At 47.2% G+C, this 20,855-nt stretch overlaps 1 long non-coding RNA gene across 3 annotated transcripts in view; it reads left to right on the top strand.

Moving 5' to 3' along the window:
• LOC115528406 overlaps window positions 1–20,855 on the top strand; it is a 73,165-nt gene that overhangs the window by 7,676 nt on the left and 44,634 nt on the right. For 2 of the 3 annotated variants that reach the window (XR_004344286.1, XR_003973254.1), the window contains exon 2: window positions 8,599–8,819. This is a non-coding gene — a long non-coding RNA (uncharacterized LOC115528406). Of the gene's footprint in view, window positions 1–8,598; window positions 8,820–10,891; window positions 11,330–20,855 lie in introns of those variants that run through there. The other variant, XR_004344285.1, reaches the window with a different exon arrangement.

Below are 20,855 nucleotides of genomic sequence, written 5' to 3'. Positions count from 1 at the left end.
ACAGCGAGCCAGTTAGTAGCTATTTTGTGGTAGTGAAGCATTCAGGACAGATCTAGAGTTGGACAGGTCTGGGTATAAGTCTCAACTCTCACTTCTTCACTGTGTGACATTAGGCAAGTTACTTAGTTTCTCTGGGCTTCAGCTTTCTCATCCCCAAAATGGGGAGAGGAATAGTTCCAACCTCATAGGGTGGGGTGAACATTCAGGAGCTTATGTGCGTCAAGAGCTTAGCTTAGATCCTGGTATGTGGGCACTGCCTAATAAATGTGAGCCACCTGGACAGATGTGATGTTATTTCTGATCTTACCTTGCCAGGGTCAGCACATTTATTATGTTTTGTGCAAATTCTGTCCCTTCCTCCTACCTCTTGTGGTGTGTGTGAATGGTTTTATTTACTTGGTTAAGAGAAGAAAAAATTCCCTCGGTTGTATATTAGTCACTCAACAAACCTTTATAAGCACAAAGCCCCCAAGCACCCATGTCTATTCTGCTGACAGAAGTCTAAAATGCCCTCATTATTGCTTCCTTTAGACTACAGTTTGGCCCTGTAAAATTCATTCCCTTCCCAATCCACTTCTAGGATTGTCCCATCACTGAGAAAGGGGCAGGGCAAGAGGGTCTGGAGCTAATGGGCTCCAGCTGGGGAAAGGCCAGAGCCCGAGCAGACCCTGCTGGGTGTGTGGTCTGGGCATTCTGAAAATGTCTGCTCACACAGAAGGAAAGGTCCAAGATGGGAAAGAGGTGGCCTCCCCTTCTTCCCCATTTAACCCATCTCTGAGCCTCCCTTTGCAGCCAGTCAGTCAGAGGTTCGTGAGCATATGCTGAGACTTGACAGGTATTATGGAGCTGACAGTCTGTGACTGGAGTTTGAAGGGTAAGAGAGTGGGGGGAGGGGGGTGGGAATGAGAAGGGAGAGGGGAGCAGGAACCAGACCAAAGGGTCCCTATGGGTGGTACTAGCCATATAATTTGTGGGGTCTGGTGCAAAATGAAAACATGAAGCCCCTTGTTAAAAAAGCAAACAAACAAACAAACAATTAAGAATTTCAAGATGGTAACAGTAGAGCATTAACCCAAGCACGGGGCCCTGGGGAACTGCACAGATCATACACCTGTGAAGTTGGTCCTGCCTATGGACCACAGTAAGAAGGACTTCAATGTGAGGACTGTAGGGAGCCACTGAAGGCTTTTGAGCTAGGGATGATAAGATCTGATTTGCATAAGCTTTAGTTGCTGTCTCACGACACCACACCTGGATGATATGGGACCCTCTTCTCTGCACTGGTGGCCTGATTGATTTTCCTGAAATACTTTACTCAGAATGTCATTCCCTTGCTCAAGAACCTGCAGTGGCTTCTACCCCCTAATCAGATCCAGCCCAAACTCCCTACACAGACACTCAAGGTCCTTCATAATCTTTCCTCACATGATTTCGTTAACCTGTTGCTAACACAGGCTGTGTGTGAATCCCAGAGATGATGAACTAGCCTGAGGACACAAAGTAATTACAGGAGGGCAAGCCAGGACTAGAACCCAGGTCTCCTGCCATTTGCCCATCCTGCCTTGGAGAAGTGTGAAACCTCACAGTGTGCTTTGTAACCCCCAACCTCGCACAGAACCTTGCAATATGCCTGTGGCAGTGAGTTCCTCCTGGAGCACATCTGCTCAATATGCCTGTGGCAGTGAGTTCCTCCTGGAGCACGTCTTTGCCAGTAAGGGTGTTCCAGAATCCGGGATGTAGGTAGCATCCTTCCTCACTCCTCTCCATCACCCTTACACCTCTAGATATTCACCAAACCTCACCGTACCCATGGTGCCCATTGGGCCAGGTCCTGCCCATAGACATGTGTCTGGCCTACAGGGCTTTTAAAAAGCTTTTTGGGGGCACCTGGGTAGCTCAGTCGTTTGAGCGTCTGACTCTTGATTTCAGCTCAGGTCATGATTCCAGGGTTGTGGGATCGAGCCCCACCTTGGGCTCCTCACTGAATATGGAGCCTGCTCAAGACTCTCTCTCTCTCTCCCTCTGCCTCTCTCCCCCGCTTGTGCGTGCTCTCTCTCTAAAATAAAATTTAAAAAAAATTTTAAGGGCACCTGGGTGGCTCAGTTCGTTAAGCATCTAACTCTTGATTTTGGCTCAGGTCATGGTCTCATGGTTTGTGAGATCAAGCTCTGCATCAGCCTCCGAGCTAAGAGTGCAGAGCCTGTCTGGGATTCTCTCTCCCTCTCCCCATCTCTCTCTTCCCCTCCCCCGCTGGCGCATGCACACACACACACACACACACACACACACACACTCTCTCTCTCTCTCTCTCTCAAAATAAAGAAATAAACATTAGAAAAAAATTAAAAAAACACTTTTTGAATTTGTTGTTGACCTTTGAAAATCGGGAAATTTCACAGGGTAATCTGCATTTTTATTTCTCCCTCGTCTCCAGCCTGGGTCTGCATTCCCCCAGGGTAGCTGCTCCCTTCTGAAGTGAATCCTGCAAGGGGTTCCGCCCTAAGTCCCCAGTGGACCTGTGGAGATTGGGATCTTGGAAAGAATGCCTTACACCCCACCAAAGACCAGTCAGGATTCTGGAATCTGACCAATCAGGTGGATAACTCCCCCTTCTGGGGGCAGGGTCAGGAGAAGTAAACCCAGCCAGGTCTCTGCCAAAAGGAAGGGGGTTCGCCCTGACCCCCCTGTCCTGTCACTGATGTGGGTGGGAACCTGTAATGGGTCAGCTGGTTGACAATTAGGGAGTAATTAGTTACCAGCTAATTAATGCACAAGACAGCTAAGGGGCTGGGAGGAGAACAAGGGACTGAAGCTCAGAAAGGAACCTCAGGTCTCTTTCTGGAAAAAAATATATTTTCAATGTTTTTATTTTATTTTTGAGAGAGAGAGAGACAGAGTAGGAATGGGGGAGGGGCAGAGAGCAAGAGGGAGACACAGAATCTCAAGCAGGCTCCAGGCTCTGAGCTGTCAGCGCAGAGCCTGACGTGGGGCTCAAACTCAAGAACTGTGAGATCATGACCTGAGCTGAAGTCAGACACTTACCCAACTGAGGCACCCAGATGCCCCTCTTTCTGGAAAAATATTAAGAGAGGGCAATAAGGAATCCCCAGGGTAATGTTTGAAAACCCCTTTTATGTTGTTGGAGATTTAAATGTCCCCCTACTAAGGACTTGATTCTTTTGAGAAGCAGATGGCTCTAACCAGGCTGTGGTGGTTGGGGCTGGAAGATAAGGAGTGGACTGAGGGAGAGTAAACCTTTCTGACCTTGGGGGGCAAACTGCTTTGTGGTATTTGGAAAGGTCCTTTGTTTGCAAAAACTAGAAACCTCCCTGGATCACATTGACCAAAATGAGACTCTGCTGGAAGGCCATCAGAAGTGGTATCAAGATTATAAAAACTTCAAGGTAGAAACAACAAAGGCGTTGTTTCAGTTCAAATTGTTTTCTGCTTTCCAGACCTCCTTGTGATCAGCCTGTTGGTTAGAAGTAAACACTTCTTGCATTCAGAGTGTGGTCTGTGGACCAGCAGCTTTGGCATCTTCTGGGCACTTGGTGGAAACACAGTCTTAGGCCTCACCCCAAACCTACCGAACCAGAATCTGTATTTCAAAAAGATTTTCAGGGGGATTCATGTGCACATTGTAGTTTGGGTTTGTGGCCACAAGAATCAACTGGGTGATAGGAGGGAGGAAGTCTCTTAAACCTGAAGGTTACTAGGCCTTTGAGAAGAGCTGTTGCCTTAGTGGTCTACAGGGGATGGTGTTTCCCAGGGCCCACTGGGGAGAGGTCAATAAAATTGGCAAATAGTCTTGAGCTGCTGCTACAAATTCCTGCCCAGGTGCTAGTGGGGCAAGAGTCCAACCTACAGCAGCTTGTGTCCCAGATATTAGATGGGTGGGAGAAACCCAGGCCTGTGACTTGTCCAGGAGGAAACTGCTCAGGACCATGGAGGGAATGCCCTGTATGCTGCTGGGTCTCTACTTAGAGGGCTCTATTTTGAGGTGCTCATCTGCTTGGCTGAAGGAAGGCAGAGGGTGGCTCGTGCTGATGTCAGAGCTGGGGGGCTTCAACCTTCCTTCTTTGCTCTGGGCAAGCAATTCCTAAAAGCTGCCCTTGGGACAGAATGGGAGAAGCAATATTGACTTGGTCCTATAGAAGTTCCAAAGCACTTTCATCCTCTATCATATTGATCTTCATAATGATCTGGTACAAAGAACCAGCCAAGCATGGATGGCTCCTGTCTCTGAATTCGGGGCGCCTGGGTGGTTCAGTCAGTTAAGCATCTGACTTTGGCTCAGGTCATGATCTCGCGATTCGTCAGTTCAGGCCCCATGTTGGCCTTTGTGCTGACAGCCCAGAGCCAGGAGCCTGCTTCGCATTCTGTGTCTACCTCTCTCTCTGCCCCTCCCCTACTCCCACTCTCTCTCTTTCTCTCTCTCAAAGATAAATACATGTTAGGAAAAAAAATTAAAAAGGTTGAATTCAGCCTCAGGAGTGACTGTGACAGCTAAGGTTAGTGAGACCTGCTACTTAACTTGTGCCTCTTTCTTGGTTTGCTAAAGTCTTGTTCTCAAATTAGAAATTAGGAGGTTGAGTCAGGGGTGAGCTCATCCTTTGGCATTATGAAGTTGTTAATTTAAAGTATGCCCATCTTAGGGGTGCCTGAGTGGTTCAGTCTGTTAAACATCTGACTCTTGACTTTGGCACAGGTCATCTCACCATCATGAGATCAAGCCCCATGTCGGGCTCTGCACTGGGCATGGAGCCTGCTTAAGATTCTCTCTCTCCTTCTCTTTCTGCTCTCTCTCCTAAATAAATAAATAAATACGTACATACATAAATGCATAAATAAATAAAGTATGCCCATGTTAGAGCTCTCTGTAAGAGACAAGTATCCATCCAAGCTTGTTCAATACTCTGTGGGGTGTGAGAGTTTCCTTTTCAGGGCCAACACATTATTGGAGGAAGGCAATTCCTACTTCTTCCACCTATTTCTATCATGGAAGAAAGGACCTCCCACCTGCCACCCATGGGTCCCAGGTGTCACTCAACACCTTGAGACACCTCCCAAAATTATAAGCAGAGATTCTGGAGGAAATTGTCAGCCTCTACAGGGCTCACCTTTTGTCTCCAAAACTTATTAAATGACATCACAAATAAGGCTTGGCAAATAGGCTGAGGGAGTCTGGTCAGTGAGAACAGACAGAAGCCTGCAGGCATGGATGCAGGCAGGATGGAAATGAAGACCTATGATAGGTGGAAGTGACAACAAAGTGGAGATCCCCAGAAGGAGAATGAAAAATCCCAGCTAGCATTACAGAATACTTTCAACAAGCATGGTTCTACTTTATCCTTGGCAGCCCTGGGTGGTAAGACAGAATTATACCCATTTTACAGATAAGGATCCTACGGTCTAGCAAGGTCATGGGGCCATACATAACCAAGTCATTATCTTGGGCCAGTGCTTAGTGGGTGTACAGCTGATGTTTGCGGAATAAAAGTAGAAAGTGTACATTTGATAGCACTTTTTAAATGATGAGAAATTTATATTTTTGTGTAGTCTTAACTATCTCCCCCACAAGATGCTTACTAATTACAAACGGGCCCTTTTCAACAGAGAAACTTGCCAGATGCCTCCTTAAGCAAGTGATCGATGTTAACATCACTGGTAATAAATCACGTTGACAGAATATAGCCCCTGAATGATGCACTAAGAAGGGTACAGCATTGCTTCTGTGGCATTCTTGCCAAAAATGCATAATCTTGATCCAATTATGAGAAAACATTAGACATTCAAATTGAGGGCTATTTTGTAAAATGACTTACCATCACTCTTCAGTGTCAAGGTTACAAGAGAAAAGAGAGATTGGGGGAACTGTCACAGATTAGAGGAGACTAAGCAGACATAACAATTAAATGCAATGTGGGATTCTGGATTACAGCAAAAATAAAACTGGCAAAATTCAAACAAGCTCTGTTGGTTAGTTGATAGTATTCTATTAGTGGTAATTTCCTGGTTCTGATTGTTGTATCAAGGTCGTGTAAGATGTTAATATTAGGGGGAACTAGGTGAGGGGTACAGAAGGTGAAGACTTTAGCAGAACTCTGAACTACTTTTGCAACTTTCTATAAGTCTAAAGTTATTTCATAATAAAATATTTTATAAATTTGATATATGAATTATATCTCATTTTTTAAAAATAATAAAAATCTTGACAAAGTAAAGCATTAATATATAGCTTCTTCAGATGACACCTTCTCCTCTACCAGTACTTATTATTTTTCTCTTTGAATTTGAAATGACGTTTAGAATCTCTGTATATTCCACATATTCTCAGCTCAGATCTTCTTCCAAGAAGGTCTACTTGATCTCCACAGCTAGAAATCATGTCATCTTCCCTTGAACTCCTGTGATACTTTATCTGCACCTTTATTAGGGCATTTACCATCTCCACAATGGACATTTGTGGTATTTTCCGCCCAGTCCTCTGGCCTAGATCTTCTTCCCTCTTCTGACTCCAACCATGACTTTTCATGGAAGCTGCCATGTTTTTACAGACCAATCCCAAGCCACAGTTGATTGGTCCAGGGATAGACACCTGACTCAGTTGGGCCAATCAGACACTTTCCGGGATCCCTCCCCTCCCCCCTACTGGAACTGAGAAGTTAATTGATCTGTCTATGGTGGCATGAGTTATGAAACATGGAAGCTGTTAGCCATCACTTTCTCTGCTACGTGGGGGAACCCTATCTGCCACTAGAGAGGGAAGAACGGTAACAGAGAGAAGCAGAGAGCGAGAGTGTAACCGAGAGAGACCTAATTCTATTTGTTTTTGGAGTTTTCTGTCCTTGCCAGGTGTAGGTTGGTTGGTTGACCCTACTGTCTACTACATAATCCCTAGAATCCAATCTACCAATAAAATCCCTTCCCCAAAAATCTGTATTAAGGTAGCCAGGATAGTTTTATGTAGCTCTCAACCCAAAGACTCCCAAAGAATATAGCTACTCTGAATGATTTCTGTAGATGTTTTCTCTCTCCCACTCATCTGGGAATTGCCAAATGCCCACTTAGATACAGTTTGCATCGGCCTGCGGCTAGGGAGAAAACTAGAACAATGTGGTGAGTTATAAAGGTAATTTTTTTTAATTGCTAGATTCTGAGATTAGTCCTTATTAAATTTTTTGGTGAGAGTAGAAAGTAATGCTTTATTTTTCCTTTTCTTTAATGTTCTTTGACAAATAACATAATGTGGCCGCATTTGGGGAGAACACTTTACTGGGATGTAAAATCCCCGAGTCTGGGAAGCACCCAGGTAATGATTCCTCTGGGGCAGAGTTCTCGCCTGGCTCTCAGCACAGCACGGCTACCGACACATGGTAGGGCAAGAGGTACCTCCGAAACGAATGAGATGAGCTAATGAGTTAGAAAGCTGTTCTGGTCTCCTGCATGTCATGAGGGGATGATCTGATTCAGAACTGTTATAGCTTGTTCATTCACTTCATTCTTTTATGATTTTCAAATCAGGCCAGATTTCTTTATCTATCTGCGAAATGCCCTACTAGTCTTGCCTGACCTTTCCTTTCAAGTGGGCCTCAGATTCATTTTCTCTTTTTTTTTTAATTTTTAAAAAATATTTTATTTATTTTAGAGAGAGAGCATGAGTGGGGGAGGAGGTGGAGGGAGAGAGGGGCGGGGAGCGGGGTAGAGAAAATCTTAAGCAGGCTCCACGCTCAGCATGGAGCCTGACATGGGCTAGATCCCATGACCCTGGGTTCATGACCTGAGCCAGAATCAAGAATCTGAGCCACCCAGGCACCCCCATTTTCTCTTTTATCCTTACATCTGTCTAGAGGTGGCTTGACTGGGAGGAGAGGTGAAAGCTCTCTTCTCAAAACGTGGAGGGTCAGCTTACTGTGATGGAGAGAGCACTGGAATGGGAGTCAGCATTGCAGCCTAATTCTGGTTGCCCCTCTGGCTGGTTGCTAATTCTCAGGCAAGTTGCTTTAGTTCTCGGAGCCTCGGTTTTCCCATCCATAAAATGGCGGTGCTGTCTAGCCTACCTTCTGCATGGGGCAGTTAGGAGGGCCTGAGCAGGCTTTGTTAGGCTTTGGCAGCAAATTGGAAACTGGAAAAGGGGAGAATTGTTTTATAGGGGCAGGTGGAGGTATTTGAGTAGGGAAGTGATGATATCATAGAATGGGAAGGTGGGGAAGTTGCTCCGTACTTCCTAGCTATTCCTAGCTATGTCTCTTACTTGCATGTGACCTCGCTTCTCTGTGCCTCAGCTTCCTCGTCTGGGGATAGCCATGTCCCACAGTCAGAATCCCGTACTGGACACCAAAGAACACATAGAGCTGGTGAGGGAGAGAGAGGCACTCCAGGTGGAGGAGACTGTAGCAAAGGCTTGGGATCAGGAATTATTGAGGCACAAATGAGAAACACTGGTCTCACGTGTTGTGTTTCATGGGTACAATAAAAATACTTCTCTATCGTGATGAGAATTAAGCAAGATAATGCAGGCAGAACCCTCAGCACAGACTGGCACATAGCAAACTCAGTCATGGTGCTCGTCCTTACTGCTGTCATTTTATTTTACAGGTAAAGGAAACAGAATCTCTGAAAGGTGATGTGGCTGGCCTAGTCACACAGTTATCAGAGTCAGGCAGGATTTGAATCCACATCTTCTTGACTCTAGAGACCAGGCTCTGGACAACTGTGCTACAGTCGCCTGTTTGTGGGGCCTCTGCTCCCGACCCCAGCTGTCTGCCTGACTCAGCAACTGTGGGTGGCCTTACTCCCGTGCGTGGGCAGCAGAGCTGGTAAGAAGCCTCCCAGTTCCTTGAAAACCAAATATGGCCATACCAGGCCCTCTGAGGCCTGACCCCCAGGCTGGGCTTGCTCCTGCCTGCTCCTCTGGGCTGTGGGGCCTTACTCCCCATACAAACTGCTGGGTTTGCCCCAAAGGACTCTGGGAGAGCCTGTAATCAGATCCCCTTCCTCATAGGATCCTGTTGAGCAAGTGAGACCAGTGTCTTATCCATGCTGTAATAATTCCTAACTCCAAACCTTTGCTCAGGGAGTGCCTCTCTCTAACCAACTCTTGTGCTTTCGTTGGTGCCCAGTGTGAGGTCAGGAATAGTTACTTCCAGACTGTGTGACTTAGAGTAAGATACTCATCACATCCATCCATACCTTCCTTCCTTCCTCCCTCCCCTCCCCTTCCCTCTTTTTCCCTCTCCTTCCTACCTTTTCTCCTTCCTTCCTTCCTTCCTTCCTTCCTTCCTTCCTTCCTTCCTTCTTTCCTTCTTTCCTTCTTTCCTTCCATCCATCCAGTGGGCACCTACCTGTGCCAGACACTTTATATATAGTCTCTCCTTCCAGACTAGAAGCCTTGCAGACAAGGTGCCAGGAGATAATTATTCAACCAATATCCTTGGGCAAGGCTTGTCTTCACTACAGTCCTGATGAGGCTCTTGTTATCACCTCCATTTCACAGTTGGGAAGACTGACATGAAGAGAGGGGAAGTCCAAAGGATGCCCAGTGGAGATGGGTGGCACTGAGACTTGAACTCTGATCCATTGGACTCTAGAGGCAGTTCTGCCCAACTCTTTATGGACGGACAGACTGTGGTGAAGGTCAGGTCCTAGGGGAGGGCTGGGACCACTTCTTCACTTCTTAGCTTCTGAGTAGTTCCCTTAACCCAGAGCCTTTCCAATGCAACTATCCCTCACTCACTTTCCCTACTCCAGTCTCTCCATGGTTGATCTGATACTTGCTAGGGAGACTAGAAAGGATTAATTCTTTCCCTTGGTCCCCCATTTCTGAGCCTTTGAGAGTGCCTGTCCTATCTCATAGCTTGCAAATCCTTCTCAAGGTCACCAGCATCCTTACCTCAGTGCTGCAGAGTAAGGAGGATCTTCCCCATGGTTCCAATAGGGGAACTGAGGCCCCTGCACTGGTCATATGTTACATCAGGGTGTGGCCCAGCTGGGCTTGGAATCTCTTGCTTCAAGGAGCTGAGCACAGAATTAGCTGCTAGATCTTTCTTGAAGCCTGGTATGAAGTGTTTAGAGTCCAGAAGATCCAGCTCTGCTTCTCACTAACTGTGCAGCCTTGGGAGAGTCACTTCACTTTTCAGAACCTTATCTTCTCCTCTGACAAATGGGGATAGTGCTGGTACCCATTTGAGAGATATTGGGAGGATGGAAAAAAATAATGCTTGTAAATCACTTAGCACAGTGCCTGGAACATAGTGGGTGCTCAGACAATGAGGTTATTACTGTGCTTAGTGCCTAACATAGAACATCAGATCAGGAGGGCTATCCAGGCCAAGGGTAATTTACTAACATTCCTTTATCACTACTATGTGCCAAACACATTCATCAGGACACAATCCCTATAACTCAGTGCCATTTTACAGATGAGGTGACTGAGGCTCAGAGAAGGAAAGTGACTGGCTCTAACTCCCTGTCCAATCAGAGGAAGAGCCTGGGCCTGGACTCAAGTGTGTGTCTATAATGTCAGCTTTGTTTTGCTGGATTCTCCAACCTTATCATGTGAAGACCCAGAGAGGAAAAGGGAGTTACTCGGGGCTCCACAGCAGCTGGGAATAGGTCAGACCACACCAGGGAGGCCTTTTCCATCCTGGCAGCTCTGCACAGGTCTGGGTAATTCTCCAGTTCTAGGATTAAGACAGGAGCTTACTGACACAGTCACAGTCCTCAGAAGGGTCCCAGAATCTGGTCCACAGTCTCAGGCCAGCTGGCAGATCTCAGCTTCCCCAGAAGCCCCCACTCTACCCTGTGACCACCCCTTCCCCACCTCCAGCTTTCAACTTGTCCCCCCCACCCCGCCCTGCCTTTTTTTTTTTTTTTTTTTTTTTCCAATCAGTTGAACCTTCTGCCAAAGAAAACTCGTTGATGCCCGCAAACCAGCCAGCCGGGGAGGAGGCTGCTCTGGAATGTCAGAGGGGGGTCACCAAGCTGTTTGTGAGCAGGCCAACACAGAAATGTGAGCAGCTACCTTTTTTGGGGAAAGTCAGAACTCCCTCTGTGGGAAAGGATCCAGGGAAGGCTATCTCAGAGGCTCGGGCCTCAGTTTCCCCTTGATCAACACCCCGGCATTTATGGGGTATGAGTAACTTCAGCTATTGATTCAATAGCTGTTGGTTGGGTGACTGCTGTGTTCCAGGCACTGAGCTGGCAGCTTGGGACACAGCTGACACAGAGCTAAGCCCTGTGCTCAGGGAGGACTTTTCAGCAGAAGGCAGTGTCTTAGTACGTCTCCCAGTGAACAAAAGGCAGGTGCCCCAGGCCTACAACCCCTGATCAACACTCTTGGGGCTGGTCAGGTTTCAGAACTCAGAATGTTGGGGGTTTTAAAAGGTGAGCTGGGGGCATCTGGGTGGCTCAGTCAGTTAAGTGTCTGACTTGACTCAGGTCATGATCTCACAGTTCATGAGTTCAAGCCCTGCATCGGGCTCTGTGCTGACAGCTCAGAGCCTGGAGCCTACCTTGGATTCTGTGTTTCCCTCTCTCTCTGCCCCTCCCCTCCTCACACTCTGTTTCTCTCTCTCTTGAAAATAAATAAACATTAAAAATTTTTTTTTAATCTGGTGGGGACTGGGCCCACCCATCTCCAATCAAATATATGAATATTGCTGTAGTGAGAAGTTTAAGTATTGAATCTAAGTGGGGCCCCAGGTTTGGCCTCCACACGAGTTTTCTTCAAATGTATGGAAAAGCCCTTGGATATTTGGGCTTTGTGGACTGTAGAGTTGAAGACAAGGGACTGAAGCCCTGATTCATCTCCCCATTTTCTCAGATGAGAAAACTGAGGCTCAGGGCAGAGGAGTCACATACCCCAGGCCCTCGAGCAAGCAAATGGTGCAGGTGGGTAGAATGCAGGTCTCAGTGACTCCACATTCAGAGCTTGTCACCAGCAGGGACCCTGGCTGGGAGAGAAGCAAGGGCTGAGTAGAGAAGGCTCCCTAGCCAAACCTCAGCAGCCCACCAGCCAGTTCTGCCAGGAAGGAGTTAAGAGCAACCTGGGCCTCCGCCAGGCCTCTGCACGGCGGCTCCTTGCAGGGCCTGCCTGTCTGGGGCCTGTTTACCAGGCCACACTTGCATCACTGGCTTCAACGTGCAGTGCAAACACACTCACATTCTTGGGTCATGAGAAATGCACAATTATGATGACATCATGCCCAGAGAGAAGATTTTCGCCAGCCTCCCTTCTGCCCACAGTCAAAGCTGTTTAATTAGCACTCTTAACTGGAACTCTTGTCTTCTTGTAAAAACCAACTGGAAGAATTTATGGGTGGGGGTGATGGGGGTTGGAGTATGTGTGTGTGTGTGTGTGTGTGTGTGTGTGTGTGTGTGTGTGTGTGTTTTAAGGATAAAAATAGCTCATCTGGGACTCCTTTTGGGGTATTTGTGAGTATCAGTGCACCACTGTTTATATTAAATCTATGTCACCCTGGACATTTTCGTCTGAATTTGGCTTGGAGATGGGACGAGAGAAACCACCCATGTCTTTTTGTTCCTTTTTGGGAAGGAGACACGTAGGCCAAGTAAAAGGGCCCTTGGAGACGATTTAGACCAACCATCATTATACAGCCAAGGAAAGGGAAGCCCAGAGAGGGGAGGGCCTTGCTTGAGGTCACACAGTGAGGCTCCAAGTTCTCACACCACTCATGCACTTTGCCACGCTGCCCGCAGCCCCTACTTCGGCTTTATGAGTTGGTTTTTCAGGGTGTTGAAAAGAGAGATACCTCTAGCTAGAGCTTCCCGGATATCTTTTGAGATCAAAATGGAGGAAATGGTGGTGTTGGGGGTGTTGGTGTTGGTGTTGGGTGGATGCGGAGGTGGCCTGGGAGCAGAGGAGAGAAAGACTGGGACCACAGAAGGCCTCAACCTCACCCTCCTGCTCTCCCCCACCAAAAGGAACCTACCCTAGGCTTTGAAACATCTGTTCCTCTTCCAGGCACCCCCAGGCTTCCTTTAGCTCCTCCTTCCTAAGAAGTGCCACCTCCTCACTGGCTTCCTTCCATGACCATTGAAGACTTATTTCCCACCATGGGAGCTAGATTTTTAGCAAATGAAAATAGAAGACACCAGTTAAATTTGCCTTTCAGAAGGGCACCTGGATGGTTTGGTTGGTTGAGTGTCTGACTCTCGATTTTGGCTCAGGTCACGATCCCAGGGTTGTGGGATTGAGCCCTGCATCTGGTTCCACGCCACAGAGTGCAGAGCATGCTTGAGACTCTCTCTCTCTCTTTAAAAAAAAAAACAACTGACTTTCATATAAGCAACAAATAATGTTTTAGTAGGAATATATCTCATGCAATATCAGGATACCTGGAAACCTTAGTCCCCTTCATCTTTATCATCACCATTGTGGCAGATAAAATGCTTCCCCACCAGCCTTCCCTCTCTTTCCTCATTAACTGAACACTGATTTTTGTCTGGGGTGGGATTGTATCCCAGGCTATGAGTCAGTCATGATTAGTCTAAGCTAGTCACAACAATCCTGTTCTCTTTTGCCTTTCGAGACTCCCTTGCAGTCAGGAATGGTCTGGTGGCCTTAAAATATGTCTGTAAAATTTTTTGACACCCTCCTTTTGAAAAGGTGGAAATTCATCCCCACAACCTTGAATGTAGGCTAGACTTAGTGACTCATTTCAAAGAGTGACTTCTGAGGGTAGGTCATGAAAACCATTGTTGCTGTTACCTTGCTCTCTTAGATTACTTGCTCTGGGGGAAATTAACCACCATGATGTGAGGACACTCAACAGCCCTGTGGAGAGGCCCACATGGGAGGAACTAAGTCCTGCCACTAGTAGCCAGCACCAACATGCCAGGCATGTGAGTGAGAGACCTGGAAAGTGGCTCCAGCCCCAGTCAAACCTTTGAATGTGGGCCAACATTTTGACTTGCAGCATCAGCCAGAGATATCTTTGTATTAATCATATATTTTTTAAGATTTGATTTATTTATTTTTTAAACATTTATTTATTTTTGAGGGAGAATGAGCATGAGCAGGGGAAGGGTGGAGAGAGAGAGAGAGAGAGAGAGAGAGAGAGAGTCCAAAGCAGGCTCTGTGCTGACAGCAGAGAGCCTGATGGGGGGCTTGAGCCCACAAATGACAAAATCATGACCTGAACTGAAGTCAGATGCTTAACTGACTGAGCCACCAGGTGCCCTAAGATTTTTTAAGTAATATCTACACTCAATTTGGGGGTTGAACTTACAACCCTGAGATCAAGAGTCACATGCTCTACCAATTGAGCCAGCCAGACACCCCTGTATTAATCATATTTTAACTTTTCTATATTTTATGATGTTTAAACATCTTTGGGGGGCCTTGCTGGCTGGGAAAAGACTGCCCCACCCAGGGCTAGCTAATTCCTAGAGACAGTAAACAACCTGTTGGTGAGCCCACCTTTTATGTACAAACCAACCAATCCTGAGTCCATACGCCCCTGACACTTCTTTATCTAACTCATATACCAAGCTAATATTTCCCTTGACTTAGATCATCCCAAAGCCAGGTACTAGACAACTAGGGACAGCCCCTGTGCCCCGGAGCCCACTGGAATTACCCAAACTACCCAAACATTACCCTGCCTTTCCTTGCCTATCCCGCGGAAACCCTAATGAAGGTTATGGCCTTGGCTTTCTCTTGCTCCTTTCTGCCTCCTGACCAACACTGGTGCTTCCCCCTATGGCCCCACACACGTGCTGTGCCTCTTGTTTCTAGGAGAACTGTGAGTAATGTTAAACTTTTCTTTCAGTGGCATCGAACTCTCCATGTCATCATATAGTCATCTTTATAAATGAAGACACAGGCACAAATCACCCCTAAGAGATCCTGATTCAGAACCACCAAACTACACCATCCCCAACTGACCCACAGAAACTGAGAGATAGGAAAATATTTACGGCAGTGTTAAGAATCTAGGTTTGGGGTTATTTGTTCCCCAGCAATGGGTAACTAATATGAACGGTCATGTAACCTAGTTCTGACTAGTAAGACATAGGGAAAGTATGCTAGGGTGCTTCTAGGAAGCTTTCCTCATAAAAGGATCAAAAGGGAGAGGAGAGCTCAGGGGTATTACCCTCCTTAAACAAGGATGATACTTATAGAAATGACAGCCATCTTGGGACCGTGAGGCCCTGAAAATAAGGTTAGAGGAGTGAAAAAGTAGAAAGGACCTGTGTTGGGGCGCCTGGATGGCTCAGTTGGTTAAGCGTCCAACTTTGGCTCAGGTCATGATCTTGTGGTTTGTGAGTTCGAGTCCCACATCAGGCTCTGTGCTGACAGCTCAGAGCTCGGAGCCTGATGCCTACTTTGGATTCTGTGTCTTCCTCTCTCTCTGCCCCTCCCCTGCTCATGCATGAGCTCTCAATCTCTCTCTCTCTCTCAAAAATAAGTATTAAATTTTTTTTTTTTTTAAAAAGGACCTGTGTCTTTATTTATTTATTTATTTTTTTTATTTAAAAAAATTTTTTTTTCAACGTTTATTTATTTTTGGGACAGAGAGAGACAGAGCATGAACGGGGGAGGGGCAGAGAGAGAGGGAGACACAGAATCGGAAACAAGCTCCAGGCTCCGAGCCATCAGCCCAGAGCCCGACGCGGGGCTCGAACTCACGGACCGCGAGATCGTGACCTGGCTGAAGCCGGACGCTTAACCGACTGCGCCACCCAGGCGCCCAGGACCTGTGTCTTTATAACATCATTAAGCAGGTGGACTAACTCTATGCCCACCTGCATCCAGATTTGCAGACAAGCAAGAAATCAATGTGGTTATGGTTTAAGCTACTGTATCCTACAACTTGCAGCTTAATGCATCCCTAACCAATACGGTCCGCATGCACAATAGCAGCTCACTTAACTGGAGTAACTTGTGCAATGACTTCATCTATCTACAAGCTGAAATGAAGCTAAAAGGCCAACTGAGTACCAAAACCAACACCACAATGTCCATACCAAGCACCTTACTCTCAGATAAGCTTTCCCTCACGTTTACTCATAGCCTTTTAGCTTTTACTTTAGACACAATTCTAACAAGCATTCCTAAGGTGTCTTCTTGGGCCACAGTAGCTTGGAAATCAAATTCAATTCAATAATCAATCATTTGCTATTGTGCAAAGCACTGTGGGAGGCCCTGCTTGACACTGTGTATCCATGAATGAGTTTTAAGAGAGTGAACAACATGATCTCATTGGTCAAAGTAACTTGGCCTGTAAAGTAGAGACCAGAGCGAGCCTGGAAAAAAGAAAAGAGAAAAGTTGCTAGTGAATGCCAATCTATTAAGAAAATATATGTTTAAAAGTATTTTTCCATGGAAAATTCCATTAACAGGACAAATCACTATAACTCTTCTTAATTGTTGCTAATACTGGTTTTCCAAAATACTCCACATACTTGTATGCTTTAACTTCCTGAATCCCTTAAAAGTTTTCACAAGTGAAATAGTGTGCCAGGCCTGGATCTGAGTTCAGAAGAAATGCAGAATGTAGCAATGCTAAGATATCCTGGTGCACAATTATTCTACCTGTATAGATGGGAATCTGAGGCCCAGGGGGAGGGAACAGCCCGGAGTGGCACAGTAAACTAGTGGCAGACTGAGGACTAGAACTCAGAATTCTGAACTTTCCCTTTCTCCAGTCAGTGAGGAAGGTAACAGTCATTCCCTCAAACCACCCAGACATTTTCTTTGTAAGGCGGAGAGTCTTCACCCTGCGCTGTCGGCTTCTCCCCACCACCCCCCCACCCCGAGTCAGGAAGCTCTGCCTGCCCAGGATTTTCCTGTGTGTGGGAAAGAAACAGAATGGGCAGATAAATCCTCCGAGGCTTGTTTTCAAGTACGTGAGGCCCTCTCCCTGGCCTCAAGGCCCTGGCCAAGATGACCAATCCATTGACATGTGTTTTTGTGTGTTTCTAAAAGTAATTCAAAAGGATGTCTGTGCATCCCTGAAGCACAAGGCTGGACATGGGAGGGGAGGAGAGTATGGGTCATTGTTCCTGAGCACGGGGAGCTGCCTTGGTTTGGGTCCTCCCAGAAGCAGACCCTAAAACAAATATTTAAGTGTCAGGAATCTATCTGGGAAGTGAACCCAGGAATTCCTTTCAGGGAGTGGGGAAGCGAGACAGGGAGTGGAAGTGAGCCAGTAGGGGAAGCATTATCAGGACAGTTACTGTGGTGAACAACCGGAGCTCCGCCCTACTAGGGACCTCCCAGAGACCGTGTAGGCCATACCTCAGCCATCCCAACCAAAGGGTTAGGGAGTTGGGTTGTCTATCCACCAATTCTCTATCCTTCGATGGCCAAGGGCTACTTCTGGGGGTGCCAATTCTTGGCACTTCCAGTGTGCTCCTGAGGCCAGACCAACACCATCAGGCATTCAGTGAGCAGCCTTTGGTGGGTAGAGGTGATCGTCCATGGGATAGGGGCTATGTCTGCTCCAGGAGTTGACCACTAATTAGTTTTACATTCACAGGAAAAGGTGGACACAGGCCCAGGAGACACATCTCTCCCTCTGGGGAAGGATGTGAAGGGTGTGTACTGCAACAGCAGGGGCTTTTTCCTGTCCAGGCCTCCATCACCCCTTTCTTCTCGTGTCAGGGAGCCACATTTCTGTGATAGTCAGCTAGTATGCATGAATATCCATCTCTTCCTCTTTGAGGCCCAGCTAGACCCTACTTCCCAGTCTCTCTTGTAGTTAGGAGGGGCCATGTTCTCAGACAATGAAATGTGAGCAGAAGGGATGTGCACCTCTTCCAGACTCGGGCCAAAAAGCCCCTCCACATACTGTCCTTTTTCTTTCTTTCCCTTTCTGTGGCCAATTTAGAGGCCAATGGTGGAACGTCTTTAATGATGCTTTGGAGGAAGATGATATCATGCAAATTACTGCACAAATCACTACTGCTATTTGGCGTTAGCTCTAGGAGGAAAAAGGAACTAGGAAGCACTTTGCCTCTTGATCCAGGCAGAGGGAACAGCATGGGCAAAGGCCACGGGGCAGGAAAGAGAAACCCAAACCAAGCCAGTGTAATGAGCACTGGGAGAGCAATGAGGGACAGTGACATGAGAGGAAGGTGCATGATCCTGATACAAGATTAATGGGTTTGTGGGAGGTTATTTGATGGGTTTGGGACAGACACAGCCTTGGCAGCCTCCGCATCACAGGGGCAGAGCATCAGTTTAAGAAACCAGATTGTAACTAGGAGGGGCTGAACCTAGTAACTTAAAATTTGTGTGTGGCTTAGATAGTCATGGAGTTGAGTGGGCTCCATGCCTGGAGTCCCCTGTCCCAGAGTCAGGGCCCCCTGCCCCTCCCAGTGAGGGAAGGGCTTTTCTGTGTTCACAGCCCAGCCTCACCTTAAAGGATCATTCCCAGGTCACCTAGCCTGAATTTGGTGAGTCTTGAAATCAGGTGGCCCAGAACCTCTCTTGGGCTAAGTTCCTCTCATCCTACACAAATGACTCTCCAATATCAGACCTACAGGCTCTTCTTGTGGGCTAGCCTGGGAACCTCACCACATTGTTTTGTTAAACCTCAAGTGACTGACTTACTAATGAAGTGTTGGGCTGGAGCTGCTTGCCTGACCTCCGGGGCTGCTTTTTGCCTGCCCCACCCCCTCCCCCAAAGCAATGTCCTCTCGGGAAATGCAGCTGACCCAGCTGCATCCGTGGGAAGGCCTGGCCCCCACACCTCACCCTCCTAGCCCTGCTGAGGCCTCAGGAAATGACCCTTTTAGCAGCCACGAGCGATCCAGAGGACAATGACAGAGGGACGGAAGCCTGTTTGTCTCAGCTAACTTGTCCCCTTGGGTGGATGCCAGCTGCTGGAAATACAAAACTGAAGATTCAGTGGGAAAATATATTTTTTTAAAAAAACAGACAATCCTATGGGCTTTAGCCAACTTCTGAGGCTCTGAGGGATTTTGTTTTCTTTAATTGTGTGTGTGTGTGTGTGTGTGTGTGTGTGTGTGTGTGTGTTTAAAACATATAAGGCTCAGAGCATCAAAGACTCTAAAGTTTGGAAGATGAGCTGTCCCACCCAAGCTGCAGGCCCCCCTGTGGCATCTGTCTTCGTGTGGCTGGGCCCCACCTCTCCACACCATTGTTAATCACATCACTCGGCTCTGGCACTGTCCCCACCCCACCTCCACTCACCACCTAGAAGCCCAAGAGCCCTTCTCAAACCCAAATCAAGTCACCCCTTCTAGGGCTCTGCAGGCCAGCTCTGCCTCAGCTCCTAGGGGCTTCCTTACCACCCTCTTTGAAACAGCACCTCTCAATTGTTCTCTCTCAGAGCACTCATTTTTGCACTTAACCCCATCTGGAGTGATCTGGTTTGTTTACACATGCCCGGTGCATAATACATGTTCAGTAAATGTTGACTGACTGAATGTTTTTCAGTGGTAGTTGCATTCAGATCAGAGTTGGCTCAGAGAATCCAGTGTTCATTGTATTGCAACAAACATTTTTATTGGCTACAAACTGCGCCAGGGCCGGGAGGCAAATCAATCAAGAATTCCACTCATTTATTTACTCATTCATTTAGAGGGTAGAGCCCTGTATAGGTAGTGATTCCATCGGGGGGGGGGGGGGCGGTCAGAGAACAGCTGGAAAACTTCATGGAAGAAGGGATATGGATTTTCCATCAAAAGAGAAGCCAAATGGGATGGTGGACTGTCCAACTTGAAGGAACTGTCTCGTTTGGAAAGTGTGAATGTGAATGTGTTTAAAAAAGGAAGAGAATCATGGAGTGTGGAATTTGATTTATTCCCACTTTGGACTGCCAGGGAAGGCAGAGACCTGGTTTTATGTGGGGCTGTAGAGGGGATACTCAACCTTGTTTGCTGAAACAACGGAGGGATGAATGTAAAGGGCTGAAGTGGGGAGGGGGTGAAGTTGTTCTGTTGCCATGGAGGCCTTGAATGGCATGCTAGGCAGCCTGGGTTTTCCTCTATGGGCAAGAGTCTAATAAAAATAATGATTTTGAGAAGCCTGTTTTAAGGCTGATGTCAGTGACTCCTGAATTCCAGTTCTCTAGTGATGCAGACTACCACAAGATGCTTCTGGAAAATACAGTTGCCTGGGACCCATCTTGGGAGAATCTGATTCTCTGTAAGCTGGAGTTGGGGCCTCATCATCTGCATTTTTATAACCTTTCCACACGTTCTCATCATTTACCAGGTTTGGTGACCACTGAGGCTCAGAGAGGTGAAGGCATGTGTCCAAGGTTACCCAGCCAAACAGTGGTAGGCGGGGGGCCTTTGACCCAGGTCCATGTGGCCCTCCGTGTTTACCTGCTTCATCTGCAGCCTCCCTCTGGACTAGCTCCTTTCTCCAGTTTTCTTTTCTCCTGGATGCAAGAATCTGGGCCAGGGCTGAGGCTGCTGGCCCTGTTCTCCCTTCCCCTCCCCACCCCCAGCCTCAAAGGTCAGGTACCTCCCAGCCTCCTGCGGGCATGTCCATTTATGGCTCTGTTGTTCCAAAACGTGGCCAAATTTATAAACTCCCCCTTCCCGGAGACACGAAACAATTTGTGCAGAGTATAGTGCGGGGGCAGAGCTAGGAGCTTCATCCGGGGCTTGGACTGCAGCCCTGGCCCAAGCCCAACAAGCTTTGGCGTTGGCCAGGCTGCAGTCCCTCCCTGGGCCTCAGTTTCTCCACCTATAGAGCAAAGGAACTGGACTAGATCATTCCTGAAGTCCTTTCTAAGTTTAGACACATCCAATTTACTGCTTACAAACGACAATTTCCTAAATCCATGGGCCCAATAATTGTAAAAGATGGGCTGGAGGATGGACTGTAGCCTCTAGGCTCTTTTGCATTG

This window comes from Lynx canadensis, chromosome D3 (assembly GCF_007474595.2).
Source record: "Lynx canadensis isolate LIC74 chromosome D3, mLynCan4.pri.v2, whole genome shotgun sequence".
Lineage (NCBI taxonomy): Eukaryota > Metazoa > Chordata > Mammalia > Carnivora > Felidae > Lynx > Lynx canadensis.
This window is presented reverse-complemented; position numbering and strand designations above follow the sequence as displayed.